Source organism: Micromys minutus, assembly GCF_963924665.1.
Source record: "Micromys minutus genome assembly, chromosome: 3".
NCBI classification, from domain to species: domain Eukaryota; kingdom Metazoa; phylum Chordata; class Mammalia; order Rodentia; family Muridae; genus Micromys; species Micromys minutus.
In genome coordinates this window covers 93609987-93622744 of record NC_137972.1, presented here as the reverse complement: position 1 = coordinate 93622744, position 12758 = coordinate 93609987, and the positions used below count along the sequence as shown (strand labels likewise).

At 45.7% G+C, this 12758-nt stretch overlaps 1 long non-coding RNA gene across 2 annotated transcripts; it reads left to right on the top strand.

The window, feature by feature from the left end:
* Positions 1-7432: 7432 nt before the first annotated feature.
* On the top strand, positions 7433-12174 carry LOC308419309. Of its 2 annotated transcripts, XR_013974990.1 has the most exons (4): positions 7433-7582; positions 8823-8938; positions 11272-11484; positions 11849-12174. It is a non-coding gene; the product is annotated as an uncharacterized lncRNA (long non-coding RNA). The 2 variants fall into 2 exon arrangements; XR_013974989.1 differs by lacking the exon at positions 8823-8938.
* Positions 12175-12758: the final 584 nt, after the last annotated feature.

Here is a 12758-nt window from a genome sequence, read left to right as displayed (position 1 = left end):
GGTTAGCTGAGCTGTAGGAACATGGCCGCGTGGGCTGGCCAAGTGGACCTAAGAGCAGCCCGGATGGAACATAGAAATCAGTAAGTAGTAACTCGGAGTTATCGGTAGGAAAGTGGATCTAAGGATATGGAGGGCGGGCAGCTGTCCAGCTACTGAGCTGCCTAATGCATATTATTAACTAAAGGCAAGGGTAACTGCTTTACGTGATTTTAGGTATACATGGGTGAGTAAGTAATTCCAGGCCTTTGACCTCAAATGTAGGAAACAAAAGTACAGACATAGATAAAGAGAAGCCCTACCTCAATAAATACTAGTTGTTCTAAATTGTTTTAATTGTTTTGAGTTGTTTTAATTATCAAAATGAAGGTGGTTATACGTTCTGTGGTGTATTGATGGTATTGCTAATTTTCTGGGAGAGGGGTTAGAGTAAACCAGGCCTAATTAAAAAGGAAGCTGCTACATTAGATCAGTCTGTTTTTTTCAATTATCATTATTATTTTGGGTTGCTGGACCAAAGGCAGGCTATTTTGGGAGAGAGGCTCTGCACTTGTGACAGTGGGAAAGGAAAATGGCTTTGGCCCCTTCCAAAGTGATATGGGTCAGCCATGACAGGGAAAGAACCCCTGGGGATCTTGGCTGCAGACAGGAAGGAAGAAGAATCAAGAAGACCAAACACGACTGGTAACGTGATTTGCTGATTCCTCTGCATGGGAACAGCCCTGAAACTGACCGAGACATAAAGATGTCTCCAGCCCAAACTTCAGCTGCACATAGCCTATAATCTTGTTGGTTCCCAAATCCTCAACATCCATCGTTCCATCCTTTCATATGGCATGAATGAAGGGTTAATACCGTTTGGCTATTGATCAAAGTAACTCATAATAAAGACAGTTGTCTTTCACCTGCTCAAACAAGGAGCAAAATTCATCTTTAACCGATCTGTGCACCTTACACATTTTGTACAAATACCTTAATAGAACTGAATATTGCTGGTAAGATTCATATATTACAGAATAAAACACCTAAAGTACATCTCTGACGAGATTCACCCCTGGGGATGCAGAATGACCTGCTGTTCCGGCTCCCTGCCTGACCCTGCCTCAGACACTTGCTTCCAGAACAACTTCAGGAATGGCCGTTAATCCCGATGATCTTGGTTCATCCAGCCTTTCAGATGGCTCCAGTCAGGACTGCAGTTAACCCCTGACACTGCAGAAGGAAGCTGAGAAACCTCCCTCTGGGCGGCTCCTCTGATGTGTTTTCCTTTCACTGGATTCTGTCTGTCACTGAAGAACCACCACTTCCAGGATTAACTTAAGTCTTGGACAAGCATATTTTCCCATCTTCTGCCCAGCTTCTCCATGGGTCAACATAATGTTCTGATGAGGTTTTCAAGGTTATCTGCTCAGTCTCTAGAAGAAAGGGAGCCATGTTTTATCCATCTGTACAGCCTTCCACTTATCACTGTAGGATCTGTAAAGACAGGAACTTGACTGGGTTCTTTCTTTATGACATGTCACTTATTAAGACCCCCCCATATTATCTCATCTAATATTCCAAAACCCTACTCCCTCTCTCTCTCTCTCTCTCTCTCTCTCTCTCTCTCTCTCTCTCTCTCTCTCTCTCTCACACACACACACACACACACACACACAAACACATCAGCTTAGGAGACTGGGATATGTATAACTGAGTCTAGTTGTGCTAAATTTGTGCTAAGCAGGCACTGGGTGGTATAAAAGACACACAGGTATACAGGTGAATACAGGCATTTGTTTTTCTCTTCTGGGAACTTAAGACTTGTACTGTGAAATGGGTTTGTAGACTTGTGGTCAGAACTCTTCGGGCTTGGAAAGCAGCAAGCGGGACAGCGCCCATGTCGCAGACACAGTGGTAGGATGTGAGGCCAGGTCAGACCTGGTAGTGGGATGGACGTTAGACACTTGACAGCAAACTATCCCAGCATACCATGGGGATGAGATGGCATAATTGGAACTGTTCCCCAAGAGATAGTGTGCTGGAGAGGTGACTCGGCTGTTAAGAGCTCTGACTGCTCTCCTAGAGGACCAGGGTCCACATGACAGCTTATGATCATCTGTAATTCCAGTTCCGGGAGACCTGATGCTGCCTTCCGGCTTCTGTGAACACATATACATGTACTCAGGGGCGTACACATACACATCAAACAAAGCAGGGATTTTAGAAGGATGAGGAGGAAGAGGAGAAATCCAGGGAACTGATGAAGAGATCCCTTGAGCAGTCTAGGGGGCTGAGATTCTAACCTCAGCTAATGGCAACATAATCAGCCAGGGGGGAACGCATATGAGAATGAGACACTTCGAGGGAAGAGATGATAGAACTTGGCTGAAAGTGAGGGAGAAAATGGAACTGAAGGGTGATACCTGGTGAGGGGAGGAAGCAGTGACAATAAAACTTGAGGTGGGAAGAGATATGGGATGAGTAACATGGCTAGCCCAGGCTGGCCTTACTCCACAGGTAGCTGAGAATGGCCCTGAATTGTGGCTTTTTCTGCCTCCGTCTCCCAGGTGCTGGCAACTGTCACATGCCTATCTTAAACATTTTAAATTTAACCACCGGAGATATCTAGATGGAATTTCAATTGCAGCAGAAAATGTGAGACTGTAGTTTGGAAAGGGATTGAACATGATGCATGAGATGTTAAGCAAATGTCTGAAGACAGCTTCCAGGTGAGTATCGAGTATTTCTGCATATCTTCTGAGTGAGACACTGATTGTCATTCAAGACTATGTTTCCAAGGATGCTTGTATAGCACGCAGCTACAAAGATAGAAAAGGAGTGACCCACGTGTCATGTCCAGGATAATAAACAGAATTCTCCCTCCAGAGTGAAAGACAGGCATGTTTATAGGCCTGCTATAGATCATTAGCGTTAAGAATGTTGTCAAACAGCAGAGATTCTCCCATTGTGCCATAACCAGCCTACCTGATGTTCCAACTATATATGTGGAAAATGCTTTGATTTATTGAAACTTTCTTGTACTCTATACTGGCTAGTTTTATGTCAACTTCCAACAAACTAGAGACATCAGAGAGGAGGGAGCCTCAACTGAAAAAATGCCTCCATGCAACCCAGTTGTAAGGCATTTTCTTAATTAGCGATCAATTAGAGGGAGGGCCCAGCCCGTTGTGGGTGGTGACATCCTTAGGCACTCCAGTGGTTTTGGCCTGTATAAGAAAGTGGCTGAACAGCCATGGAGAGCAAGCCAGTAAGCAGCACTCCATCATGGTGCCTGCCTCACAGTTCCTGTCCTGTTTAAATTCCTGTCCTGATTTCTTTTGATGATGAATTGAGATATGGAATTAAAAGCCAATGAACCCTTTCCTCCCCATGTTGCTTTGGTCATGGTGTTTGATCATGGCAACAGAAACCCTACCTAAGACATACTATAACCACAGAAACTTCACATAGTTGGCTCACTGCTGGAATATGTTATTTCGGGCAACTCAAATCCATGTTCCTGGGCTGTGTCACTCATTTGGCTCAAGAACAAGCTCTCTCCTGTTCCCTTTAATGTAACGGTAAGAGATGTGCTTTGCATCGGCACAGGAGACATACAAGAAGTAGATTTGGCTAGGTTCTAACAAGACAGGCACAGCCAGGCCCAGTTAGGATACCATGATCTTGTTTGTACACAGGGAGGAAAGAATTCAGTTCAAGTCAGCTGATGCAACACCTGTGTGTCTGCTCTCTGTGTGAGACTGTGAGCTACTGGAGAAATGATGGCAGAAAGACATAGTCTTAACCTCAAGGATGGGGATAAACACATCTACAAAAAGATACTACAGAGCTTGATACGCATAGTGATTAACACGTGTGTGGGGCACAGAGGTGATAGTCGCTGAGTCGAGGGTCAGGTAGCCGAGGAGCACAGCTGTGGTGGGTGGGTGTTTTCCTAGAAAGATGGAAGCCATGACTTAGCTCAACAGTTGGAGGAACAGGACTGGTATGTCAGGAACTAAGGTGATGGAGGGCTGGAGAGATGGCTCAGTGGTTAAAAGCACTTGTTGCAAAGGACTTGGGCTTGGTTTCTAGCACCCACATGGTGGCTCATAACCATCTGTGACTCCACTTCAAAGGATCCAGTGCCCTCTTCTGGCCTCCACAGGTACTACATGCACATGACGGATAAATGCCATCAAACCACCCATGTGCATAAGGTAAACTAAATAAATCTTACCCCCTCCCCCAAAGAACTTGTCTTTTATAAAAAGAAGACGTTGATCTCTGGCCAATGGGTGGGGGGTACTGAGGACATGAGCTCGAGGTCTTTAGAGCACTGATCTATCAAAGAGAAACCAAGATTTACAACAGGGCAGAGCAGGAATGAGGAATGATTATACTTGGCCTATCACTGCTGTGTGGGGTGACAGGACTCGGTCATGTAGCTAATTCAAGAACTTTTCAGAAGATGCTAGGGTGGATAAAGTGAGTAAGATTTTTGTGATACGTGGAGCTTTAATAGCATCGATTCTGGGAAAGGCAACCCTCCCCTTCCCATGTTCCCTCCCCCTCCCTCTCCAAATCCCACTCTTCTGAAGCTATCTTGCCCCTGCCAATTTCCCCTACATCTCTCCACATGCCTTCCCTGGGACCTGCGTTTTCCAGGTAATTCCAACAGACGAGAAGTGTCTGGAGGAAGAGGTGACTAACCCGGCACAAGACGTCATGGCTGCCCCTCAGAACGGAAGCTCTATTGCTGTAAATGGTCATTAGCGAATGCTCTGTAACTATGAGTCTAAAGCATGTTTCCTTAGAGATAATGACATGTTGATATTAGGATTAAACCACGAGAAACTGCCAATGTTTGACCATCTTCGGAACACAAAAAGAGTAATTTCTTGCGGCCTAGCTTGTAGATTTTAACCGGGTCAATCTGACCTCCAGGTCAGTATGGTTTGCTGCAGGGAGCAGCCGCAGGATTGGAACAGCTAAGGGGAACGAAAGACAAGAGCCTGGGGAGAGGGAAGGCCAGGCCCACACAGCTTCAAAACAAGGCAAGTGGGCTAGTGATGGGAAGGATGAGCTCAGATACCGGATGACACCCCAACCCCGCCATCTCCCCGCCCCCAGCTCACTGCTCTTTGCCCTGCCATCTCCCCCCCCCCCCCCCAGCTCACTGCTCTTTGTGCAGAGAGAAATGGCATTTCATTTCTAAGTTTTTCCTGTAGGCTTTATTTTAACATTTATCAACAAAATTATTCACACAGCTATTTTGTTTTCTATTTCAGTTAAAACCAATCCAAGGGAAAGGACTTGATCTGTTCTTGTTTTTATTTGGTCTTTTGAGGTGGAGTTTCCTTTGACCTGTGTTGACCAGGTCTGCCTTGAACTTGGAGCCTCTGTGTCTCAAGTACTGGCATTCCAAGTGTGCACTGCTATGCCTCGGTGTGTTTTAGAGACAGATGGTAAGAGGCAGGATGGACAGAATTGATCTCGTGAGTAGGAAATCGCCCTTCATTTATTTTACAAGATCATATTTTGGGTAACAGCAGCTTTTATGCAAAACTCCTTGCACACTGATTTGAAAAAGAAGAAATTGTTTTTATATTTTGGAATAGTGTTTGATTGCCAGGAACATGAATTAAGGAACAAAACGTAAAAACCAAACAGCAGCAGCAGCAGCAGCAACAACAACAGAGGCAGGATTGCCACTGGAACCTAAAAGAAAGTAGAAAGTTCACAGCTCTATTACTGTGGTCCAAGGCAAAGATGTAATTAGTGCAGTTTACCAAAAAGCCATCAGCAATGGCCCCCAGCCAACTCCCATCCACAAGGGCCACACCAGACATCCTCCACTAACTCTGCAAAGCCGTGCTGTGCATTGACTGAGGAAAGGCTTTGATAATCATTTAGAGCACTGGTCCTCAACCCTCCTCAAGCTGTGCTGACCCCAGCCATAAAGTTACAGTCGCTGCTTCATAACTGTAACGTTGCTACTGTTTCGAATCATAATGTAAACACCTGTGCTTGCTGAGGGCCTTACCTGACCCCTGTGAAAGGGTCAGAGGTCGTGACCTACAGGTTGAGAGCCACTGGTCTAGAGCATGGCAGGAGAGAACATGAATCTGAAGTGGAAATCTACAGTTACAGCTCAGAGTATCTTTAGGGAAACAGGACTAGGTCAAAGCCGCTGTTAGCTGCACTTCATAACAAAGGAGAGCGGAGGAAGGCTGGTGACCTCCACCCAACCCTGCATAGGACTTATCTGTTGTACCTGGTCATTTAAGTTCCTGTGGTCATCCTACCCACCATCCAGGCTGCACATTGTCCATTGTCTCTTCAGACACACATCCAGAGAACGTTCCACCAATAACTCCCTCTATAACACCACCCTGGTGTCTCCTACTTGGTCACAAGAATGTCTTCCTGTCACTGTAATTCCCCAAACGTACTGGAGAAGTATCAATGAAGGCTGAGTGAGGTGGATCCTGCCTTCACATGGAACTGGGGCTGAGGAACCACAGAGTTGATCCTATGAGGAAGTGTTTTTCTCCATCTCTAACTGCTCATCCATTCATTCCTTTGTCTGCTTCCATTAAAGATTTATAATCCCAACCAAAGTCTAACATAGGACAGGAGGCAAGATCTAAACTCTGATGATCCTAAGTAGTGAGTTCGAGGAACTGGTGGACAATATCCTCCGTGGACAGCTAGATCCTGAACCCTCAGTAACAAACACATACAGTGTCTTGGAATGTGCATTCCCAGTGAAACCAAACAAAGAGGTTTGGTGTGCAGTGAACTGAGTCCTGAATTGGGCCTTGGCACACAGGGGCTGTCATGTCTTATCTGCTATTGAGTAGCCAAGCAGTCTTGGACAAGCCACTCTCTTCCTTGGACCTTCCTTCCTTCATAAGGTTCCCAAATGAAACAGATTGGTAATTCTCAATAGTTCATTCTCCACTGACATACAACACAGTCCCTTGGCTGTCCCATGGCCATGCCAGAATTTGAGATGATCATATGGGGCAAAGCTGGGATTTCCCTGTCCTTTTCCTCTTTTCAAACCACATCCTCATTTCAAGACCATAACAGTATGAAGAAAGACTAAGAGCGCTTTTTACCGTGAACATTCTCTGATCGTAAACATAAGCAGGTAGACTCTGTAGCCGTGTGCTTCTGTGTGTGGGCATGTCCCTGCCAGCCTCCCCCAAATGGTTCGAATATTTGTCAAGCAGAACCCAACTGGGTGGCTTAAATGTCACTCCGTCTATTCCTCTCTTCTCCTGACCTTTCTCTCCTGTCCCCTCACACCCCTTTCACGGTCCAAAGCTGGGCAGTCTGGCATGGACTCTCCTAATCCACCTGCCCATGAAGCTCATCCAACCCTGGGAGATGTGAGCTGAGCCTGGTGACAGAACCAAAGGTCAGTTTTCCTTCCTCTCAGCAATCGGCAAACAAGAATGTCCTGCCGAGGACCAAAGCCAGATGGACTTACACAGAGCACACTGAAGTCTTTTGTTTTTCTCCTCCCTATATTTTGGAAGCTCCAGCAGGAATGTGGCCTGAATTTAAACACAAGGAGTCATGGCCATTAACAGTGAGTACTTTTGTAGGTTCATACAGCCTTTTCTGCCTTTCTTCTCCCGTGGCCTGGAATGATCTGCTGTTTGCAGACAATCCCCTTGTTGTGCTCTCCAGAGCAGGCAGAGCCTGGCTCTCCCATTGTCTCTTATGCAGGCAAACAAAAGCGGTCTTCTTAGTACAGAGCTCTGAACTGATAAAAGGCTGATTAAAGCCCCCTTTGTGGTAAAATTTAATAGGTCTGGGTCGGGCATTATATTTGATTAACCCCGGCCAGTTATTACATGGTGTTTGATAGAGATTACAGCTTTGCCCACTGGCTCTCAGCAGGGTGGAGCTTTGAACTGCTAGGGAACCAAAGGCTGAGCTGGCTATCAACAAGCAGAAGTCAATGAATCTCTCTCTGGTCCCTCCTCGGTCCCTTTTAGTGGCCCCCATTCCTTTGTATTCCTTCTTCCCAGGGGAGCACCCAGTACTTTCCAGTTATCGAGTGCTTTGTGACAGACAGGAAGATATCCAGTGAACTCCATTCCATGGCCCATGTCAGTGGACTGACTGCTTTTCCTTGGAGCAGCTGCCATATAAAGAAAAACTTGGAGCAGACTCAGTAGGGCTCAAAGGGATGACGCTCTGAGATGTTCTTGGCTCAAACCCTCTGTTTCCTATGACTGGGCCCAGTGCCTTCTCTCTGCCCCCATTGAAGGGGTAAAAGAGATCAGATGAGCCCCACAGAAGCTCAAGCCTGTCCTGTTAGCCCTTCTGCTTTGCTCTTACCTTCTTAGTGACTGACACTGAGCTTGTGGCCACCCACCCCACCTGCCTTGTACTGTGAAGACTGGCAGACTAGGGCTGCCAATCTTCTAAGAACAAACCCATAGCTAATGATGTCACTTCTGCTGCTTTTCCTGCTAGTCCCTCCCCTTCTCCCCAGTGACATGGATCATGCCCTGCATATGTATTTCCAAACCACCATGAGGCTGATGAGTGATGGTCCTAGGTCCAGGTCTGCACTACTGCTGTAGCTAGGCTTTCTGTGACCTCAGTGTCACAAGTGTGCAGGACAAGAGCTCTGTCAAGTATCAGGAAGAGGAAGCCAACATGGTGTCAGAGAGATCTACATAAACACCCCCCCCCCAGCATGCTTTTGAAGCTTCACCATAACACACTGTCTTGTCATTGTTAATGACCTCTCTGTGTCCTACAAGAGCACAGAGACTGACTCAGTACATACCGACCCTTTCATTTGACTCTTTTAGTGATTTGAATGAATTCAACGAGGGACTTTCACAACCAAGTTATTTTAAAAGCAGGAACTTAAACTGGCCATGGACACGTACATCGGTGATCCTAGTGTTTCTGAGGCAGGAGGATCGTGAGTTTGAGGAGAGCTTGGGTTGCACAGCAAGACCCTGTCTTGTAAAAGAAGAAAGGGTTGGGGAGAAAAATGGGAACTTTGCCCCATTGTGGTTTAGCTGAGGAAGCTTGTTCAGCCGCTCTGTTTGTCTTTTGATGTTATTAATATATATTAATCATACACAGAAGTGAGGTTATATGTGTGTGCATGCATAATGCATATTAACCATTTCCCTCCCATTACCTCTCTCATTGCTTCCCACACCCCCTTCACCTTCTTGTCTTTTTTCCCTCTATGTTTCACAGTGGGTTTCACCAGTGATAACAGCAGCATGCACCCTTGTGTCTACACAAAAGCTCCTTTCCGGTGAAATAGCTCTTCCGTAGATAGCAAACGCGGCACTGTCGCATTCCCAGGGTTAGCAATTGCCTGGTTTTGCTACAGTGGTTTAAATGAGAATGGCCCTTGGTCCCAGCTGGTGACGCTGTAGGAGTAAGTCACTGGTGTTTACAGTCTTTCCAGATCCAGTCTAACTTCTCCGCCTCTGTCTGCCGCTGTGGACGTCAGGACTTGGCTTCCTGCTCTTCCCACCATGCCTGCTCCTTGCTGCCACGGCTCCCCATCACGACGGACTCTTATCTGTCTGGAGCCATACATCCCAGTAAACTCCCCGTCTATAAATTGTCTTTTTCACAGCAACACACGCTTATCATGTACAAGGTCCTTTTACTTCGTTTTGGTGCTTGCATGGCAGATGTGTCTCATGTTAAAATTTATTTGATCTCTTTTTGTCTGATAGTTTGGCCTTTGAATTCTCCTAAACAAACTAAATTCCTTTTTATGCAATGACTTATATACTTGAGGGCTCTAGAACTTTTAATTGACATAATTGTGTGTGTATATATATATATATATATATATATATATATATATATATATATATATATATATATAAATATATATGGTAAAATAATTTAGTTCAAATGTAAAATGAAAATTATCAAAAGTGGTGAGGAGTTTTCCTGTGCTACCGTATAATGTGGATCTTACTGGAGATGACCACTCAAACACAGTACATTGCTAATTGAAAGTCCTTATTCAGACCTGCTGGCACCATGCCCAAGTGTTGGAGATCGAGGTGTAGCCCTGAATGTCTAGGGGCTTTATATCCTAGCATCCCCCTGAGCAGCTGCAGCAATTTCACAGAAGCAAACAGTTTTGGTTTTGTGTTGGGGACTTTTTGGTTTTTGTTTTTCTTTGAGACAGAATTTCTCTGTGTAATAGCTCTGGCTCTCCTGTAACTTACTTTGTAAATCAGGCTGGCCTCGAATTCACAGAGATCCACCAGCCTCTGTCTCCAAAGTGCTGGGGTTAAAGGTGTGTGCCACCACATTCTACAGAACAAGCGGTTTTAACAAACACTAAGACAAGCAGTTGGAGGCCAGTCCATACACACAGCAATTTAACAGAAGGAAGGATAAGTTAGCAAGAACATTCTCACCTTTGATTCCTAGAATAGAGCTCAGCACTTTTCCATGGGATCTATCAAGTTAAGATTGTGGTTAAACCTGAAATGGCCTCATCAAGATTTCCAAATGGAGGAACCTCTGCACTGTCTTTCCTGGACACAACTCTACAAACAAGTCCTCCAAATAGAATGCTGTTATCGTTAGCTTTTTGTTGTATATTTCTGATGGGATGACACCACACGCTGAAACACACACACACACACACACACACACACACACACAGAGAGAGAGAGAGAGAGAGAGAGAGAGAGAGAGAGAGAGAGAGAGAGACAGAAAGGCACAGAGTTCATCTCAGGACAGGAAGTCTGTGACAGATTAACATAAAGATTTTACTGCAGCCCAACTTGGTGAATCAATTTGTTTTTATTGGAATTCCTCACAGAAGCAGGAGTTGACTCAATTGTAGCTACATTAACAAAATTCTTACCACAACATGGGCGACAGCTCCCAGAAGCTGCAATCCGGTGCTCTCTACTTGACTTGCACATGCTGGTCGTGTTCTCATAGAAGCCTGGCTGGTCGGAGGCCCAGAATATGGGGTGGGGGAGAGAAACAATCCTGAATCCTCCGAATCTTAGGATTTCCAGACTTGTGAAGTTTGTTTCCTGAGTCTCATGAGCCCCTCCCTCCTGCTAGCAATGTTCCATTCAGGGGAAGCTCTCTACCACACCCCTCCCTCCGGTTCCTCAGCCAGCAAGAAGGATGAAGCCCGGCAGAGAGGAGGGACTGGAGGTCAACATTAGCCCCAGGCAGACCTTGTCTCAAGTGTCTCTTGTTCTCAAGACTCTTTCATCTCACCCTAAATCTTTTATTCTCTCCAAGGTTGCCAACCATCTTCCTCTGCTCCAAAGATGCCATGTAAGCATCTAGATCCCAGTGGCTGTCCTGGTTAGGCTGTGGAGTGTCCCCCAGAGCCCCATCACGATACTATTGGGAAGAGGTGGACATTTCGGCTGCAAGACCTAATGGGAGATTGTTAGGCATTGAGGGTACATTACTGTGGGACCTAGTCTTTCTGCTCTTCTCCAGCCTGAGGTGAGCCACTGATTAACACTCACACTGGCTTCACACTCAGCACAGAGAGCTAGTTGTGTTACACAGCCAACTGACCATGAGCTAAGTGTGCAAAGCGGCCAGCTGAAATCAACTTCCTTCTATTTGAGCTGATTATATCAGATGGGGTGGTTTAGTGTGTGTGTGTGTGTGTGTGTGTGTGTGTGTGTGTGTAGACACACATATGTGTATGTATGCTTATGGATGTCACTTGCTGTTCACCTTGGTTTGTGTATGTGAGTGTGGTCTCTGTAATGTGTGTGTGATGTGTGTGTGTGTGTGTGTGTAACACAGGTCAATGATGGGTGTCTTCTCCTATTCCTCTTCTCCTTATGTTTTGAGACAGGCCTCTTGCTGAATTTGAAGCTCACTGATTGGACAAGACTAGCTGATCATCCAGCACCAGGGATTTTCCTGTTTCCCTTCCTCTAAAGCTCGGGTCCCCCACACGCACCACAACCAGCTTTTTACATGGGTACTGGGGGCCCAGATTCAAGGCCTCATGCGTGTGCATTTTATCATTTGGTTTTGTTCATTCTTGGATCTTTGTTTTTCAAGACAGGGTTTCTCTGTGTAGCCCTGGCTATCTTGGAAACACACTATATATACCAGGCTAGCCTCCAGTTTACAGAGAACCTGCCTCTGCCTCTTAAGTGCTGGGATTAAAGGTGTTTGCACCACTGACTGGCCCCATTTGTTTTTTTGAAGCAGTGTTTCTTCCTGGGACTTGGGTGGTCAGTTAGACTTGGCAGGCTGACCAGTGAAGCCCAGGGATCCACCTGTCTCCGTCTTCACAACACAAGTAAACACCACCATACCTGTCTTTTCAGAGGGGTTCTGGGGACCAATGTCAAGTTCACACACTCACATGCAGAGGACTTTACCAACTCAACTATCTGCCTAGCTGCTGTTTGTTTGTTTGTTTGTTTGTTTGTTTGTTTGAGACAGTCTAATTTTATAGCCTAAAGATGGCCTCGAACTGATTGAAGTCCTCCTTCCCTAGTTTTCCAAATGCTAAGCTTGCAGGAGAGTGACTATGTCCAGCCATCTCAGATATGTGTTACAGGGAAAGAAAGCTAGCTGGCCCTTGGGGTTATGGTTTATATTGATTTGTGCAATGCCAAAGCACACAGTATGCCTTCTCTTCTGTGACCTTTCTCCCGCCTTCACTACGTCATACACTGTATGTCACAGGGCCACAGATATTACAACTGCAGGGAGTATCTTGAGGCAAAACTAGAGAAAGTCTTGAAGGG